We start from the raw sequence: 18,069 nt of genomic DNA, 5'->3' as shown, positions 1-18,069 counted from the left end.
TCATCTTTCGAAATTAATAGCATGAATGTCTGCATTTCGCTCCTTACAAGTGAGCGTTGTGTCAATATCATGTAGATACATTGAGCAAAATGCAAGACATTCATTGTCAATGTATGCCTCAATGATTGAACCTTTCAGTCGTGCCTTATTGCACACCTACCTCTTCAAAGTAGACAAGAACTTGTGCATTTTACATAGCATTATAGACTTGTAGACACAAAAAAGAAACAAAAAAAAAAAAAAAAACGAAATCATGTGACCATTATACAAGGACTTTATAATTTACCTCTCAATAGGATACATCCAATGATATTGAACCAGTCCTCCAATTATGGTCTCCCTTGGTGAATGGACGGCTAGGTGGACCATCACATCGAAGAATGCTTGCAGAAATATTTTCTCCAGCTAGTATAGTATGATCATGATGTCATCCTCTAACCGTTCAAGTACATCTACGCTCAATTTTTTGGAGCACATTTGTCAAAAATGATCCCTACCTCAATCAGCACCGAGTGAACATCTTCAGTCAAGTGTCCATGACGAAAAGGGTAGAACCCGTTGTAGAAGGACATGACATTCATGACTTTTCATTCCTAACATCTTCCCTTCCTTCGTGTTTATGCATCGAGCTATGTTCGATGCATATCCATTAGGGAACTTCACTAATTTCAACCATTCGAAGAATTTATTCTTCTTATTCTTCGAAAATGTGTAACAAGCTGATGGCATGAGAATTTTGTCCCCATCACGAAACAGGTGCAACTCAGGTCGTATTCCCATATCTTCCATATCCCGGTGAGCATTTTAGGTTTCCTTTATCTTCCTATTTATATCCAGCAATGTACCAATGTCCAATTCATAGAAAATGATGACCCAGCATCCTTATTACATATTGGGCATGCTAAGTAACCTTTTATGCTCCAACCTGACAGGTTGTCGTAAGTGGGGAAATCATTAATTGTCCACAACATTGCAGCAAGCATTCAAAATGTTGTCCCAGTTTCCACATCGAATGTCTCCACTCCTTTTTCCTATAGTTTTTTCAACTCATCAATTAACGGATGCAAGTAAACGTCAATATCATTACCACGTGCCCTTGGTCCGGGAATGAGCGGAGACATATAAATAAAAGGTTATTTCATACATCGCCATGGCGGCATATTGTATGACATCATCATAACGGGCCGCATGCCATACAAGTTGTTCATGTTATCGAAAGGATTGAACCCATCTGACGTAAGGCCAAGTCTGATGTTGCGAGGATCAACAACAAACCACAGATGCATTTTATCAAAATCGACCTAAGCTTCGGAGTCCCCTGGATGGCTAAGGGTGTTTCCATCTTGAAGACGTTTCTCTTGATGCCATCTCATATCTGTAGCAGTCTTTTTGCACATATACAATCTTTGCAGTCATGGGATTAATGGACAATATCACAAAATGTTTTTGGGGATCCTTTTTCCCTTCTTCTGATTAGTTGTATACATCAGTTCACCACATTTCGGGCACTCGTTCGAATTTTCATGTTCACCATAAAAGAGTGCACAATCATACCTACACGCATGTATTAGACTGTAAACGAGACCCAATTCATGCATGTATGTCTTCACCTCATAAAAATACTTCCGAAGTGTTTCACCATCAGGTAGTGCCACCTTAATGAGGCTTATATGCATGTTGAATGCACTATGAGATAACCCATACCTTGTCCTTGCATGAAAAAACTTTATCAGAAACTCTAATTTTGAGAACTTTTTATAGTTTGGATGTAGGGGCACCCGTGCATCCCTCATGAGATTAGCAAATGGTTTACTAAGTCGATTCAACGTACTAGGATCGCAAGCATCGATACCTGTTGAAGTAGATTCATCACAGGTAAGCGACACACCAACACCACCCGTGCATGTCCACTGCAATCCCCCTTTGCAAGTCACCTAACATTTCAATTACCCCTTCCGAAGATGTATCACCACCTACTATATTTGCCCCCTCATCTTCATCATTATCATCATTGCTTTGAACTGCGTAATCTTCACTATGGAACACCCATGTTGTGTACATTTTATCCATTCCAAAGTCTAATAAATGTGAATGGACCAAATCAATGTGTTTGAATGTTATGTTTTGGAATTTCTTGCAAGGAGACCTTATTCTACTGGATTTGTCTGCACGAGGACGTACGAACTCTATGAAATCATGTACCCCTTTCCTGTATTTTGGCAAAAACCTACCCTGACCATTCATCCAACTCTTATCCATGTTCATTAATTACCCTATAACATGTTCAAGTAAATGGTGTTCATTACATTCTCATAATGTTTATAGCATATGCATCGTGAATCCAATAATCAACCATCATACTCTAAAGGGTACAGATCCTATACCATTCAGGAATGTTACATTTACATTGCGATAAATCGCTTAAATTCTGTCGTCGTAATCATTATAAATTTTGGCAGCATCTCCTCATGGCTTTCCAAGTACATGAAATGGGGGAAGTAAACATGTTACTAGTTTTCCATCACTAACAAATTGTCACGACACCCCACTATGCACCTAGAGAACACAAGGAGAGATGCGCTCAAAATATATAACGACAATTGACAACGCATGAATGATGACAACAATGTAAATACAACCTCCTGAACTGTCTGTAGACACCATATTTTTGCCCTAACCAAATAGAATAAGGGGTTCCCTCTTATTGTTTTTATTATTATTATTATTATTATTATTATTATTATTATTATTATTATTATTATTATTTTCCTATATTATTAGTACTTTGCTATTATTTTGCTTGTATTTTTATTTTCATTATTATTATTATTTTTCATTTTTATTATTATTACTAGTACTTTTACTATCTTTATTTTCTTTTTACTTTACTAAAATTATTTTTATTTATTTTATTATTATTATTATTATTATTATTATTTATTTTCCTACATTATTATAAGTAATTTATTATTATCACTATTATTTATTTATTATTATCATTATTATTATTTTATCTTTATTATTTTTATTTTTACTATAATTATTTATTACTATTTACTATTTAGTATTATTATTATTATTATTATTACCTTATTGATATTTATGTTATTATGATTATTATTATTATTATTATTATTATTATTATTTCCATTTTCATTATTACCAAAAGAATATAAAAAAAAGAAAAAAAAAATCCAAAAAGGAAATGTTTTTAGGGTTTTCAAAAATTTTTTATAAGAGGGGAGGCCAAGACAGTTATGGGAGGCGGACAAGGCAGTGCACAGCAGCGCAGCAAGGCCAGAGAAACTGGAGAACCAAAAAAAATTGCCCTAGCCTCTCTTGTCTCTAACTCTCCAGCCCTCACGACCCTAACCCCTTCTTCACGCCTTCCTCTACCCTGTTCCAGCCATCACTCCACAGCCGTCCTCACAGTCCTCACCGCCAGCACAGCCACCCCCATTTGCCTCTTCCAGTCTTGCCTCTTCTCTCTTCCCTCCTTCCTCTTCGGCTCTTCCCTTCCCAAGTCGCGCGCCGGCAGCCGGCACTCCCTGACTCCCAGTCCCAGTTCCCTACAGCTTCACCTTCCTTTCCTACTTCACAGTTCGCACACAGTCGGCGACGGCGAGTTTGGACCTCCTGTTCCAGATCGACACTTCGGCTTCCACCTTCCCAACTTCGTAGGTCGCACTCTCGCAGACTTGCAGTACTCCTTCGGACCTTCCGTCCTTCAGTTTTCAGAGACTGAAGATGTCTATTGATATGTACTAAAGAATGGCAAGATCCAGAGATAGAACTGAGGATTTCAAAGATTCTGTGCGCCGTGCTGCTCTTTCATTAGGATACAATGAGTCCAAAACAGCAGCCATATTGGCATCTTTCATTATGCAGAAACCTCGGCAAAGGTCGTCCTTTACTAAAGCTGCACTGAAAATACTTGAAAGTATTGGGGCTTTGGAGCAGTTCTTGCTGAAGCTATATATATATATATATATATATGTATATATTAGTTTCACTTTGTTTTATAAAGTTGAAATTTTTATTCTTATTATTTGTATTTTTTATGCATGTTGTATATGCACACACACAAACCTTTATTTATTATTATTTAGTAAGTTTTTTATTGCTATTAGTTATTCTTTTTATTTTTACTTGTCATATTTGTTAGATAATCAATATGTTAATATTATCTTTAATATCCTTTTTTTTTTTTTCAATGGTAAATACTAATTCATTCATTCTTCTTGGGTGCAAGATTTTGGTTCATATTTAAATCTTTATTATTTTTTTTTATGCATATTAAATATTAAGTGATTTATTATTTTTTGGGTGCGAGGTTTTTGTTCATATTTAAATGTTTATAATTTTTGTTTATGCATATTAAATACTAATTGATTCATTTTGGGTGCAGGATCTTTGTTCATGTTAAATGTTTACTTGATGTTTTTTTTTTTTTTTTTTGAATTTGTATTGTTTAAGTCATAACTCTCATGAGTATGTTGTAACATTGTTGTTTATTGGTATTTTTGTCATGTATATATTTAAGTAATATGGTAATATATTATTTCATATTATTATGGTTTATTAGGTTATAAGGTTGTTATGCATATGTAATTTAGGTATATTAAGGTTTATTATATTGTTTCTACTATCATATATGATATAACTCATTATTTTGTATTATACGCAATGTAATGTTTGATCCTATAATATTGTATTATTATCATGTTAGCTATTTAGGATTGAATATCGAATTCGATTTGATTTATTACTCATTGTTTACATATTGGTAATAGCTTGAATAGGTTTCCATAAGTTCATTATTTGTTTGTCTTTAATTTGATTTGTTCCATTAATTAATTGCTTATACGTGTGTATTGAATCTTTAACTGGGTGTCAATATTAAAGAAAATAAAATATGTATATTATTATTACCATACATAGTGTTATTATTCCTATCATTATTTATTATTATCCTTTATCATTTATTACTTACTATTATTATCATATTTATGAGTTACTATTGTTATTTATTCGTTATTATTATTATCATATTTATAGTGTAGCGTCGTAATATTAATATGATATTATTAATAGGACTATTATTATAGTAATATGTTTTTATTATTGTCAATATTGTCATCACTTATAATTATTGCTAGTGTTAAATATTTTTTAGTATTTTTGTTCCTTGGGTATATTCATATTTTGTATTATGCATTATGATATTTATTTTTATATTTTATAGTATTATTTATTTTCGTGTGTATATTTTCCCTATGATTTAATTGCGGGGGGTATTAGCCTTTGGACTTCACGTACCTTAAGCTCTGAGGGAATATATGTATATATTTATTTATTTTTCATAGGTATTTATAAATTCATAAAAAGGAGTAATTTAAAGATTTATTAGATTAACTTAGGGATAATTTCAAATTAATTAGGTACCGTTCGTAAGAACGGGCGCGTTGGGGGTGCTTGTACCTTCCCCTCGCGTAATCGAACTCCCGATCCCAATTCTGGTAATGTGGACCGATTCTACCCCTAACGGGGTAGTAATCATGTGTTCTAACCGCACTAAAGGTTAGTGGCGACTCCGACCTTTTCCATGATTTTTCCTAAAAACTAAAATTGATTTTTAATTTCGTCACCCGGGGCACCCGCGCTCACGGGACGTCGCGACACTGTCCACATTAGAGAATCCAAGAATGGTTGAAATACAAACATTACTAATCGTAAGTGAAACAAATAATTAACATATTCAAGTGATTATTAGTCAACATATTATGACTAATAATCAATTGAATTATAACTACTGATTTGTCTCATATGTACGATTATGTATGAATGTATAGTAACTGTTCTTGGAAGGGTATAAACTTCAATGAATACATGAAATGATAGTAATTAATTTGACATTTTACTTCAGATGACATTTAGTTCTTGACCTTTCACTGTACACTTAAGATTGTTGTTCTTAGTCAAATGTTTTAGATTTTCAATTATAAGCCTAAGCTCACCTCTTTTCTTACGAATTTCAACACGTGAGAGGCGCGACTTAGAATGACTTTAAGTTTTAACTGATCATGCATACATTTCTTTGTACATTGTTTTATTATGGAAAAACTTTAATGAAATTTCAGTAGCATGCCATTTGGAAATTGGAGATTTCCTAAAAAATTCTTGCGCTAAAACTTGATAGATTCAAGCAAACAAATCATAATAATACTCATCATGCAGATACCAGTGAGTTTGAGCATGCGAGAACCTAAATCCACTACGTACATGCAATTCAAAATGTACTACATCAGCCATGCAGTTGGCGTTCAACACAAGCATGTATTTTAGTAGTTCAATTTACAATTTATATCACATAATACCATCCATCAAGAGAAGATTTCCAACATTTCTGTAGTCATTTTGATTAATTTTTTATAACTAGTTAATTTTGATTGGAATAAAACTTAAATCTGTCACTAAAAAACTGACATTAGTTTATTGATGATGGTGTGGTGGTACCAGCAAGTAATACTTCTGCCTGCATATATACTCGATAAGGAAGAATTCTCGAAATCTATTTGGAGTTTGGAAATTTCTAATTAGCAATTCATAAATTGCATTTATGAATAGACGCAATCAAGACCTTTTATGACTTATTTTTAACATTTTTTAAGACAAAGTATCAAATAATATTCTCAAGGAAAAAAAGTACCAAATAATAATGGCCAAGTAGTGACTAATGTCTAGATTTGTGATGTTCATTTCTTTGATTAAAAGCAAAGAATTCATATTATTCAATAAATAATGGAAGCGAGGGGGTCAAAACATGTCACAGTTGGGATGAGAATAGAAATAGATGACACTTTGTTTGAAAGATCTCTACCAAATTTTTTCAAATAGAAAAGAATTGAAAAGAGGGCATAATAAATATGATTATTTAAAAAAAAAAAAAAACTCTAATCAACCAAACAAAGACTAGAATAACCATTTTTTTTTCATCGGGAATTTTTTGGGAACTGCATTTTCTAGCAAGAAAATATTTTCACATAGAAACAAGACCCTAATGCAAATCACAGTTTTTGATCCAACTTAGCAGATGGATTCTTTTGCACTTGTGTAAAGGGAAACAATGCAATTAAAGAACCAATTGTGATTCTGACACACATAAAAAAATGTAAAATAAATTTAACCAAAAAAATAATAAAACAAATAATGCAGAAAAAAACATATATTTTCAACTAAAAAATTGAAAGGCATGAAAACATGAAATTTTTATACAAAAATTTAAAAACTTGATTTAAAATGAAAAACCCCCATTAGTGGACATAATTTTTTTCCAAAAAAAATTAGTTCAAAACAGTTCATATCCAAATGCATCAAAACCCTAATTCAGTCTCAACACTCTATACATAAAAAATCCACCCAAGGAAGCAAGTATTTAAATAATGAATATTCCTAATATTCACAAGGACAACACTAAGAAAGCCAGCAAGTATGGAGTGATACTGAAAATTAAAGCTAACAGCATTCAAACAAGTAGCAACAAGTTGGTTTCAAACTTCAAAAGAAGAAGAAGAAGAAGAAGAGCAACAGTGCCGGCGGTCGGAGTAGCAAAAGGCAACGGGTGAGCGCTAGGCTGCGACGGTGACGGCGAGCCAACGGCGATGGGTGAGGGGGGCGCGATGGTGATGGCGAGCCAATGGCGATGGGTGATGGCTACGGGAGATGGTATTGGGATATGCTACACTCAATCTATTAAAAGAACATACATTCAAAAGCAAGAGCAAAAAGAAAGCCTAGGATCTCTTAACTTATTGGTATTGGGATTTTCACTTGGTGTTCTAGCTTTTCAATTAAATAATAGCAAGCTAGATGTCTTGATTTCTCTTATATTTACCATGGATGATTAAAAAAAGATTAAAATAGGAGCATGAGATATTGTTAAATATTGATGCATGTTCTGGTTATTTTAGATTATAATTTCTTCATGTATGTATTAAAATTGATGTCTATTTTTTTCATATGTATCTTAAAATTATAATTTTTATTACATGATAATGTTAAAGTTGCAAACTTTAGTCTTGGCCCGTAAAAAATCCCATTGGTCTCTAAAAAAGGGTTCCAAGACAACAATAACTAAACTAGAGAGATCCGAGAAAATCCTAATTTCCACTATTGGGTAACTCTTTTAAAATCAAAGTTGCACACACACACACACACACACAAAAAGATCGGTGATAAAAAATCAAACCAAATATCTAATTATTATGTTATCTCAAATATCCATCTTTTATGATCTAGCTCTCTCCCTCGAAGGTTAGATAAAAATCTATGTTTTAATAAATTGTCAATTTTGTCATTTGAAAGATCCACCATTGCCTTATTTAGAAACATAGTTAAGGAGATCGAATCAAATGATTTTTTTTTTTGTTCTTTATTGCAAAGAATTTCAGTCACTTTTAATTGAATCAAAATATTCTTTAAGTTTTTTATAACAATTATTATTGTAATGGACTCATATGTGATCTCTGAATCGTTATTTATTTGGTTTAATCGATTTATTAACTTTATCAAATTGGTCACAAATTTGGACGAAACCATGGTTTTCCTGGCCTCCTATCCCATGATAGCTCGGTTACTCGAGGCATCTGGCGTTCACAACTAGTATTGACTATTGAACCTTCGGTCCAAGTGTTGAGCGAACAGTAGTGAACACTAAAGGGTTTCAAATCGAATCGGTTTCATAATATTCCTAATATTCATAAGGGCAACACTAAGAAAGCAAGCAAGTATGGAGTGATACTAAAAATTAAAGCTAGCAGCATTCAAACAAGCAGCAACAAGTTGGTTTCCAACTTCAAAAGAAGAAGAAGAAGAAGAAACAAACCTGGCGAGGAGCAGCAGCGGCGGTGGTCGGAGTAGCGAAAGGCAACGGGCGAGCACTGGGCTGTGAGAGTGACAATGACGGGCGAGGTGACGACGACGGGCATCAGTGACAGCGAGCTAACGACGATGGGAGATGGAGAAAGGAGGATTGGGAGAGAGGAGGATCGGGAGGGGCTGCGCACTGGAAACAAGAGATTGGGGGAAATATTGGGGGAAAAATCAGGGAAACAAAAGTTTGGGGGGAAGGGACCAATAGTGATGAATATTAAAATTCGTCACTAATAGTAGTAAACAAATTTTTTTTTTATTTTTTTTAAATAAGGGAAGTATTAGTGACGATTCTCAAATTTGTCACTAATAATGGGGCAATAGTGACGAATATATAAATTCGTCACTAATAATGTGAAACACAAATTCTAATTTTTTTTAAATAAGGGAAGTATTAGTGACAGTTCTCAAATCTGTCACTAATAATTGGCAAATAGTGACGAATATATAAATTCGTCACTAATACTTTGAATCAAAATTTTTTATTTTTTTAAAAGTAAAGGAATTATTAGTGACGGTTCTTAAATCCGTCACTAATAATGGGGTAACAGTGACGAATATATAAATTCGTCACTAATACTATGAAACAAAAATTCTTATTTTTTTAAAATAAGGAAAATATTAGTGACGGTTCTCAAATTCGTCACTAATAATGGGTTAATAGTGACGAATATATAAATTCGTCACTAATAATTTGAAACAAAAAATACGGGAAGTATTAGTGACAATTTTCAAATCCATCACTAATAATAGGTCAATAGTGACAAATATATAAATTCGTCACTAATACTCTGAATCAAAATTTTTATTTTTTTAAAATAAGGGAATTATTAGTGACGATTCTCAAATCCGTCATTAATAATGGGGCAATAGTGACGAATATATAAATTCGTCACTAATACTATGAAAACAAAATTCTTATTTTTTTAAAATAAGGGAAGTGTTAGTGACAGTTCTCAAAACCGTCACTAATAATGGTCCAATAGTGACGAATATATAAATTCGTCGCTAATAATCTGAAAAAAAATTCTTATTTTTTTAAATAAGGGAAGTATTAGTGGTGGTTCTCAAATCCGTTACTAATAATGGTCAATAGTGACAAATATATAAATTCGTCACTAACACTTTGAATCAAATTTGTTTATTTTTTTAAAATAAGGAAATTATTAGTGACGGTTCTCAAATCTGTCACTAATAATGGGGCAATAGTGACAGACATATAAATTTGTCACCAATATTATGAAATTTTTTTTTTTTTTAATAAGGGAAGTATTAGTGACGGGTCTCAAATTCGTCACTAATAATCAGTCAATAGTGACGAATATATAAATCCGTCACTAATAATCTGAAAGAAAAATTCTTATTTTTTTAAATTAGGGAAGTATTAGTGGCGGTTCTCAAATCCGTCACTAATAATGGACCAATAGTGACGAATATATAAATTCGTTACTAATACTCTAAATCAAAATATTTTATTTTTTTAACTAAGGGAATTATTAGTGATGGTTCTCAAATCCGTCACAAATAATGGGGCAATGGTGATGAATATATAAATTCATCACTAAAGCTATGAAACAAAATTTCTCATTTTTTTTTTTAATAAGGGAAGTATTAGTGACGGTTCTAAAATTTGTCACTAATAATGGGCCAATAGTGACGAATATATAAATTTGTCACTAATACTCTAAAACAAAAATTATTATTTATTTTTAAATAAGGGAAGTATTAGTGACGATTTTAAAATCCGTTTGTAATAATGGGGCAATAGTGATGAATATATAAATTCATCACAAATACTTTGAAAAAGAATTATTATTTTTTAAATAAGGGAAGTATTAGTTAAGGTTCTTAAATTCGTTGCTAATAATGGGCCAATAATTGGCGAATATATAAATTCGTTACCAATACTCTGAAATAAAAATTTTTATTTATTTTTAAATAAGGGAAGTATTAGTGAAGGTTCTCAAATCCATCACTAATAATGGGCCAATAGTCACGAATATATAAATTCGTTACTAATACTTTGAAACAAAATTTTTTATTTATTTTTAAAATAATAGTAGCGATGGTTATTTAATCGTCACTAATGAATATCTTTTAGTGACGGATTTAATTCGTCACTAATACTGTAAAAATCGTCGTTAATATTTTCTCGGGATAATTTCTGCGCGAAAAATGATTTCCCGTGATTTTTTTTTACTTTAAGTGATGAAATTGAATTTGTCTCTAATAATTTCGTCACTAATAATTAGTTTTTTTTGTAGTGTCAATTTGTAGGTCAAGACAATATTTTGTCTTTCTCAAATCTTTTATCTCAAATTTTGCCATTTGTAATTTTAGTGAGCTCTTTAGGAGTCCCAACTAATTTCAAATTATCAACATAAACAACAATTATAGCAAATCTGGATTCTGATAAAAACACATGGAAAAATTGGATCTTTTATGAATCCTTCTTTCACAAGGTACTCAATTTATTTTACCACATGCGTCCAGATTACTTTAATCCATATAAGGAACGTTGGAGTTTAACTAAACATAATTTTTTGGATTTTGCTTGAGGCAATTTAAATCCTTTAGGGATTTTTCATGTAAATTTGACTATCCAATGATCCATATAGGTATGCTGTTAATATATCCATAAGACGCATGCTTAGTCATTTAGAGACTACTAGCCTATTTAAGAATTTGAAAGTGATTTCATCCATTACAAGGAGAATATGTCTGCTCATAATCAATTTCAGGTTTCTGCGAGAAACCTTGTGCCACAAGCCTCACTTTATATTGAGTAATTTCATTATTTTCATTTCGTTTGCGCACAAATACTCATTTGTATCCAACGGGTTGGACATTTTTGGTGTCTGGACTATAGGTCCAAAAACTTCTCTTTTTGATAGAGAGTTTAATTCTGATGTGATAGTCTCTTTCCATTTTAGCCAATCACTTCTATATCAACATTCATTAATAGATTTAGGTTCAAGATCCTCATTACTTCTAATAATGTTATCATTACTTCTGGTAATGTTAGTAGCTACTACATATGCAAATGTGTTATTGACAACAACTTTCTTTCTATCTCACATTTTTCCCGTGTAAAATGGAGATCTCATTATCATTTCTAGGTAACTTTCCCGTATCAAGGGATGTCTTTTCACGAGTTCTCTCTTCAAGAGATTCCTATTCAAGAGGAGTTTTCTCTTCAGGAGGTTTCATAATAAGAATTTCATTTTCGAGAGAAACAGGCCTGTGAAATGTCAAATAAACTATCCGGCTTTGTAACCTGTTCTGGAGTGTTTACAGATTTCAACTTTCTCCTTTTAGGAGTATTATCTTTTGCACCAATAGGCCTTCCACACTTAACTTGCGGTTTAGGTTCATTAATTGGCTGTTGTCCTTCAGGGACATCAATACGTGTTGGAATATTTATAGCAGGTATATGAGATTTTAATATGATCTTGGTATCTGTAAAAGAATCTAGTAATTGATTTGCAACCCCTTGCAAATGTATAATCTTCTGAACTTCAAGTTTTCTTTGATTTGTGTGAGAGTCTAAATGAGATAAAGTCATGGCATTCCGTATGATTTCATGTTGTGCTTCAGGCATTGATTTTTCTCCTCCTATTGTAGGGAATACAACTTTATTAAAATGACAATTAATTTCCCATTGGAACAAGCAGTGCATATGAAATCATTTTATAAAAGAATCTTCTAGTTCTTTAGTAGACGACCATGTGAATTTTCAATGATTCTTCGCATCGTTACATCTCCAAGATGTCTAAGACAATCATGCCAAAGTGTAAATAACTTTGGGTCCTTGAACTTTTAGTGCAAGACATTATATGATTTTACTGCTTTAATTTTTTACTAATGCAAACTAGAAAATAAAGTTGACAGTTTTTCTAAAACTTTGTTTCTTCCAGAAACAATAGAAGTAATATAAAAAAAATATTTACTACCTTCATTTGTAGTTTCAATGTGATATCCATTGAATTTTAAATCTTTAAAGTTTAACAGATTTCTTCTAAATCTATTGGAATATAAAGGTTCATCAATTTGTAGTAACATTGGGTAACTTTATATTAGCTCTTCTAGAGTTTTCAATCAAATTTGTAAAACTAAATATTGTATTAAAATTTGTTGAAGATGTATTCAATAATTGAAATATTTTATATCACGAATAATTGTGTGTTGTAGTACTATCAGCTAAACAAACATCTTCCAAAGACATCTTAGAATCGATCAAAACTTTAAGACAATTCACACTACAACTGTAATGGCCCCAAAAATAGTTATATTTGATTAGGGTTATGATCCAATAAATAAATAAATTAAATTAAATTAAATTAATAATAGTTATTAATTAAATAATATAACATAATATAATATAATATAATAATATTATAATATAATAATGTATATATATTGAATCCTTAGGAGGTTTCCCAAGGATTCCAATTTGAAATTGGTATTGTGAACGCCCCCCGAACCTCTTTCTCTCTCTCTTAGACCTCTCTTTCTCCCTCACACACACACACACACACACACATTCTCTCTCTCTCTCTCTCTCTCTCTCTCTCTCTCTCTCTCTCTCTCTCTCTCTCTCTCTCTCTCCTCAACCCCTTTCTCTTTTCTCAATTTTTTTGACGAATCATGCACTGACTGAAGAACGAAAAATATCCTTGGGTTCCAAATTCGACCACCAACATTTTAACCGGAGTGGATTCATTATTTGGGCATCATAGGCACCACTCCTGGGATAAAGTAAGGGGAATTAATTAGGTCAACCTATTTTTTAAATTTAACCGTTTAAATTTGAATATATGATTTTGGGAATATTTTGGAATTAAATCAAACTGTAGGGATTTGATCAAATTGGCTTTTTTGGGAATATTTTTGCGATTAAATTAAAATGCAAGATTTGATAATAACATATTTTTGGGAATATTTTGGAATTAAGTTAAACTGTTAGTATTTGATTAAATTAGATTTTTGAGAATATTTTGGAATTAGGTTAGACTGCAGGGATTTGATTAAATTAGACTTTTGGGAATATTTTGGAATTAAGTTAAACTGCAGGGAATTGATTATAGCATAATTTTTGGGATATAATGAGATTTAATTAATAGGTGAATAAAATATGTTTTTCGTAGGTAGAAAATTATATTGCGAAGTAATACCCATATTGTGTGGCAATGAGATTAACACAAAATATAAATATGATAGTGCATAAATTATAATATGAATAATCATCTATTTTGTGTGACATGAGAAATAACTGTGTTACTGCATAAGTAAAGCTGTTACGTAACGCCCCAAAAATACTTATTACAGGAGGATGTAATCATTCAAAAAAAAAAAGGTTAATTACTTAATTAATTAATAAAATATAATATATTAAAATAATAATATAATATTATATTATAATAATAATATTATAATTATATATATGTATATATATAAGTATATAATATAATATTAATATAATTTAAGTTATATTATAACTTAGAAAGTAAGTTAACCTGAGATTGAAATCAATCTCAGGATTTCAATTCATTGTCTCTCAGGCATCTCTCTCTCTCTCTCTCTCTCTCTCTCTCTCTCTCTCTCTCTCTCTCTCTCCACTCTCTCCTCCACCTTCCCTCTCTCTTTCTTCGATTTTCTTTAGCCAAATGGGCGCCGATTGAAAAACTAAATATACTACTGGGTTCAATTCTCCGCCACTGACATTCCTACCGGAGTGGATTTGTTATAGGAGTTACGTAGGCACCACTCCTCGGATAGGGTAAATCCTTTTCCTTTCCTCACTTTTTCCTTAAATCTTTAGCCATATTGACAATCGTATACCACCACAGAGTCCTAGTCTCGATTGTCGTCATTTTAATCGAAGTGGATTTTCAATTTGGGTTTCATAGGCACCACTTCAAAGCTAGGGTAAGGTTTAGGGAATTAAGAAAATTTACTGTTTTTGGGAATTTAATTATTTATTTGTGAGCATAGGAATATTAAGGAAATTATAATTTTGGGGTTGAATTGGTGGAACTGAGAAAATGTGGTTTCAAGGCTTTTGAGCTCAATAAACAGGTAAGGGGATTAAGTTATGTAAAGATCCAAAAATTCATACAATTTTTTTTATAAAATATACTACAAAATAAAATACTCTAATACCCCTATATTATCTGCTATAACATCTCAAGCCTGAAGAGGGCATTGAAGAAAAATCATTTTTAAAAAATAACATACTTATGTAGTGGAAAACCTAAAATCATCCATCCATGTCTACAATACCAGAATCCAGTATTTTCCAAAAACATACATACATAATTACACATCATCCTAGCATCTCCTACCCAAAAACTCTTAAATGCTACTAAAAAATATAACTCCCTCATAACACTTACCCTAGTGTAGACGACCTCTCTACCTACGAGCCTGATCTACTCATCTAGTTGGATCACCTAAAAAAATGTTAAATCACTGGGATGAAATAATGCTCAGTAAGACGAAATATGTTATTACCAATGTGTGGCAATTGAGTTCACATAAATAATATGTTGATAATTTATTGAAACTGAGTTAGATGGTAAAACAATTTACAGTACAACTCATGCCTATATAGTTTAAAATAAAACTGTAATATCTGAGTTCTCTATTTATTCATACTTCTAGTATTATAATATATCTGTTGTTAATCTGTAAATCTGTATACATATCAATAACTATGATAATTACCCTAGAAAACTAAAATTCATGATTTAACCTATCATGACAGGGTTGTGCAGCTCGTATGTGGGACTTAACTCTGGTTGGCCTACTAGGTAAGTCAACTAAAACTTTACCAATCATTAGATCGGCTAACTGCAATCCCTCCAAGGCATAGTACTGATATCTACCTCGTCAAACCAACCTCCTCAACCTAAACTTCTGGGGAGCTGCAATCCCTCCATAGGCACAGTTGACGAAAATTCACACACTATCTGAGATATGTGGTTGCACTCTGATCTAAAATAGCTACAATACTATGCTATACTTATAATTGATCTGATTCATTAGGGTCAGATATTATATAATACTATTATATATATTATCTTGCTGTTTTACCATGATTCTGATATATCTGAAATAACCATAACATTGTAATAACTTATCTAAATGTGCTATATAATCTAAAAAATCTATAAAATCTGAATACTGAATAACTGAACACTGACTAACTAAATGTTATGGTTTTGTAATTTAAATTTCATGGTATATCTGAAAGTACTGTAAAATAATTATCTGAATATATATTGTAAAAATATTTGTCTTTATATATATTCTGTAAAACATGATATCTGTAAACTGAATAAATTTCATGTTGAATCTGATAATTACTCATGCAACACAATTAAATAAATATTCAATCCATTTACTGAAATCTAAATTTTCCTGATAATACAAGTAATTTATATCTTGTAGAATTTTTCCCTATAACACACATCCTTTCTGATAACATTTCCAAAATTACTAGCATAACTTATTTCCCTAACCAAAAAAAAATAGGCTCGTCTACTAATTCTAACTCACGCCCATAGCATTCACAATTCCATAATGCTGAAATTATACACACACACACACACACACACACACACACACACACACACACACACACACACACACACACACATATATATATATATATACATATACATATATTGTAACATCGTCAAATTTCTTACCATTTTATACATATATATATATATATATATATCTACATCCATACCTAAGCAGCGAAAGCACAAATCATCCAACCATTCACATATATGCAATACAATACCAGAATCTAGCATATACAGACCATAGCCATACAAAAATGTCCCCCTCCAGCATCATCTACTCAAAAATAGATATACACAACTTTGTCAAAAACTCACCCTATAACCAAGGTAAATAAACAACTCTCTATCCGCGAGCCTGATCTGCTCGCCTAGCTGGCTCACCCGAAAAACGTTAAAGTAATGGGGTGAGTCGACGCTCAGTAAGTGGAAATAAGCTATTACTAGTGTGTGGTGATCGAGTCATAAAATTATAATAATAATATCTAAAACTGCATGAATTGGAAAATTTATAGAACACATGTATAAAAGCTTAAAATGTCTGTATCATCTGAGCTTTTTATTATTTATACTGTTATAACATACTATATGCAATGAAAACTATAAATCAGTTTATGTATATATATATATATATATATATATATATATATAACTATGTTCTTTTCCTGAGACTCTGTATGTCATGATTTGACCCCTCATGACAGGGTTGTGCGGCACGTAGGCGAGACTTAACCTGGTCGGCCCTCCAGGTAAGTCATCATACTCTACACTACCTCAGCTCGGCCAAACTGCATCCTCTCCTAAGCGCGGGACTGGCTGCTACCTTGTCTAACCGACCCCCTCTACCCAGTGTACTGGGGAGCTACATCCTCTCCGAGCATGGTTAGACGGTACCCATACACTATCTGAGATATGTGGTTGCACTTTATCTATATATAGCATGATACCGTGCTTTGTAAACTGTATCTGTCTATAATCTTTCCACAGGGATCTGATACTATATAAATACATACCTCTTTATACCGTTTTTATTATATTTCCAAAATAACCATAATACTATATTGCTGTACTATAAATACTGTAATATCTGTAGCATCTTGATGCTATAATTGTGTAATCCATCTGTACTTTCATTCTTTATAATCTGAGTGTTATGGCATTTAGGAAAACACAGCTTTCTATATACATTGAATATACTGTTATAACAAATATATGTTTACTGGTATATATATTTATATCTGTCTGTATAAAATATGCAATTATCTAACTATATTCATATCACTTGAAATATTGAAAAACTGCATACCAATATCATGTACTCAAACCACACATACTTTGAAAATTCACATTCTATATATTATCTGGCATACATGCATATATATATATATATATATGTAATTTTTGATAACATAAATAAAGTTCCTAGCATAGCATATTTCTCTTACCTTAACTCTGAAAAGCCTCTATAAAATTCCGGCTCTATACCCGCAGGGTTCCTAGCTCAATATCCTAAAAACACAATCCCCCAGAACAAAATATTAGTATTTTC

The sequence above is a fragment of the Malania oleifera genome, chromosome 1 (genome assembly GCF_029873635.1).
Source record: "Malania oleifera isolate guangnan ecotype guangnan chromosome 1, ASM2987363v1, whole genome shotgun sequence".
Lineage (NCBI taxonomy): Eukaryota > Viridiplantae > Streptophyta > Magnoliopsida > Santalales > Ximeniaceae > Malania > Malania oleifera.
The sequence above is the reverse complement of the archived record's forward strand: the minus strand, read 5'-3'. Positions refer to the sequence as shown.